This window comes from Lactuca serriola, chromosome 7, assembly GCF_051521515.1.
Source record: "Lactuca serriola cultivar US96UC23 chromosome 7, Lser_US96UC23_V15, whole genome shotgun sequence".
Taxonomy (NCBI): Eukaryota; Viridiplantae; Streptophyta; class Magnoliopsida; order Asterales; family Asteraceae; genus Lactuca; species Lactuca serriola.
The window spans coordinates 181,927,525-181,931,207 of NC_136414.1; positions in this window are offsets into that span (position 1 = coordinate 181,927,525).

The window sequence follows — 3,683 nt, forward strand, 5'->3', positions numbered from 1 at the left end:
AACAAGTTTCCTAGTGTTCAATTCGTATCAAGCAAGACTTATAATAATAGTTAATCAAATTTGTTCAATTCAATCAACTCATGTATAGATGTTCATCACACATGCTCACACATTGATTTACATATTTTATAGTTAACCCTAGTTTCATATTCACTATTCCTAGGCATACAATCTTATATTCATAAAACTATATGAATCAAGTAATCAAGAAGATGTTCATGCAACTCAATCACTTATTTGTTAACTAAAAACATTTATTATCAATACATAAGGATCTTAAATAAGCTTAACAAGATGAATAACCAAATTAATATCAATTCAACCACTCAATCAAACTATGTTCATAAGATTATCTCATCCAAACAGAAGTAAAAAGCTTTTAGCTCATATCTAAAGCAAGTAATAACCTAAAATCAAAATCTAATGATTCAAACATGGTTCAAAACAAAGATTAAGAAAAGAAGAATGATTATTTGCCTTTTATTCTCTTCTAAATTGTCTCTTATGTTGCAATCTCGAAAATAGCAGCTCCAAGAACCCTTCTGGTCTTCAAAAGTCGCAGCTAGCCTCCACAAAAAGTCAGGGTTCGAATGAGAAGTGTTTCTATATATAAATTCTTAAAACAGCGTCAAATCGACGAGTTTTCACCACAAACTCGTCGAGTTTTTTCGATAATCCGCGTATATAGCGTGTACGGCAAGGCATCTTCGAATCTGGAACATTCTAACCAACTCGTCGAGTTTGTGCTAAAAACCCGTCGAGTTTCTTTTGGAATCAACATTTTCTCAAAACACGAAAGTCGTCCGAAATTATGTCTAGTTTTCATAACATTTTGAATCTCGTCAATCGGAGTTACGGTTCATGAGATATGGCCAAAACACTGATGAGGGGTCAAGCTGTCCAGCAACATCCTTCTTTCTTCAAAATCCAAGATCCAAGCTTCCAATCACTCAATCCTCTTCCTTTCTCACCCGAGCATGTATTTTATTGCTAAAATTGAAATATTAAGCTAATTAAGTATCTTTTGTTCATAAAATGATATAAAATCAACACTAATTAATAAGATAATGAATGATTTCTATGACTAAATAAGCTCATATCAGAACACTTAACCCTAATCATCATTTCATGTGAAAGCCCTAATCTTACTTAGGCCTTGAGTTGGGCCTTTCTATTGGGCTTTGGTAATTGGATTATTAATGGGCCATCCAAGAATAATCATAAGGACTAGAATATTTTGATGGGCTTAGGGTAAGGCCCATATGAGGGTGTGGGCCCAATTTGGAAAATCAAGCCATATGTTGGGCTTTGGCCCATTACTTGACTATTAAGACTTTAGTGTGTGAGTTGGACTTTGGGATTGGATCCCAATTATTAATTGGGTATTGTTTGACATTGACAGTTCGAGAAGCTGTTAACCAGCAGTTGGAGTTTTATCTGTGGGACTTCAACAGTACCAGGTGAGTTATCATCACTATATCAACAGGGTCTACGGCACCAAGGCCGACCCTTTATGATTTACATCCTGTTTTAGGATGGTTGCTATGTTATTGATATGCTAGATTACATCCTGGTTTAGGATGGTTGCTATGTTATTGATATGCTAGATTTCATCTTGGTTTAGGATGGTTGCTATGTTAGATTTCGGATAGATCGGTATCCTGGTTATAGTATGCTTGTATGCTATTATGATCTGTTAGATCATTATCTTGGTAGATAGGATGTTGTTATGCTATTATGATTGTTATATCGGTATCCTGGTTATAGGATGTTGCTATGATTGGTGATATGTTAGATTGGTACGACTGTTTTATATATATATATATATATATATATATATATATATATATATATATATATATGTAAGTGCATGATATTTATGTACACATGCTTGTTTGATTTGGGGTTGGGTTGAGGCAGTCCTGCTTTGTGTTGGAGGCTAACATACCCAGGGCGGTCTAGATAACCTGAAGGCCCTGCAAAGGGATTCAGTCAGACCGAAGGCCTGACAAGCGGTCCGGATAGGCTGTAGGCCCTACGAGGCGGTCCAGACGTGCCGAAGGCTCGGAGAACAGTTCATAGAGACTGAAGGCCTGTGAGGCGGTCCAGTCAGGCTGACGACTTATTATGCATGTTGTTCTGTATTGGTTATATGATATGGTTATGTTTGTATGGCGTTGGTATTTTGGGGAAACTCACTAAGCTTCGGGCTTACAGTTGTTGATTTGTTTCAGGCACTTCTGATGATTGCGGGAAGGCGAAGGCGTGATCGTGCACCTCCTCATATATTTCATGATTGATTTTGGGGATACTCTGATGTCTGAACCATTTTGAAAACAAACTGTAATAACTTAATGGTTTTAAAATGTATTAAAAAGTTTAAAATTTGCTTGAATTTTATGGGTGTTACACATACAAGCTAGAACTACCCGAACAACTGAATGGAATTCATAACACTTTCCATGTGTGTTATTTGAAGAAGTTCACAGGAGAAGTTCCTAACATGATTCCAATATCTGAATTAAGAATTGATGAGAACAAAAGGTTAATTGAAGAACCAGAGGCAATCGTTGACCGAAAGACTAAGAAGTTGCGACGCAAGATGGTCGAATTAGTGCTTGTCCGATGTAAACATGCAAATGGGCCAAATCTCACATGGGAGACGGAGAGTGACATGATGAGTCGCTATCCGCATTTGTTTGTTGATGTGCGATTCCGGGGACGGAATCATCCTAAGGTGGAGAGAATTGTAACGCCCGTGTTTCTAGGCTAGGCATTAATGATAATGTAATAGTCTAGGTTAACCTTTGTAACTCGTATTGAAATAATAAACATGAATTATTTGAGTATTATGTGTTTTGTGCTTAATTGTGTGACTTAAATGAATTAAGGATAAAAAATAAGCGTCAAAATGAAATGTTAGATAAACCCAATATCTATGAAGGATGTGGTAGTGGTCGTGACGAGGTTTCCGAATATATAAAGAATGCTAAAATCCGAGTTATAATGAAGAAGTTATGACTTGCCGAAGTTTCGCGACAGAACCGACACGATGCTGAATGACGTAAAATGTGAATTTAAGATAGAGCAATATTTAGCCTTAGTGATCTAAACGAAAGTCGTAGAATAAGTTAAACCGAGAGCGTGCATAAGAAGAACGTCTAAATCGGACTTCGTATGAGGAAGTTATGATTTTTCGAAGTTTCGACTTAGCGGTATGCAACCCAAAGTCCGAATATGAGATCAAGTGATTTCTAGCCGAAACAATCTAAACGAGAATCGAAGATCTCGTCGATAGTAACCCAACGGTGAAAAGACAGATGAAAACTGATGCCAGATGAAGAAGATATGATTTTCTAACGGAGTTTTCCTGTCCCGGCCTACTAAAAATAATATAATAAAAATTAAATCAAAATTTGCCAACAGAGTCTAAACGAGAGTTGTAGATCATAATCTCACCTACGCGTGGATATAAAGAACGTCGAAAACGGAGCTCGTATGCAAGATATATGAATTTCTGAAGTCCGGAGCACAAACTTCGAGGCTGTGTCAGAGCTCACGACGTGAGCACAATGTTCACGACGTGAGCACAGACTAGACACCCTCCAGAGCAAGTGGACGAATGAAGAACGCAGTGACCTACTGACCTCACCACATGAGCACTATAATCTCACGACGTGAGT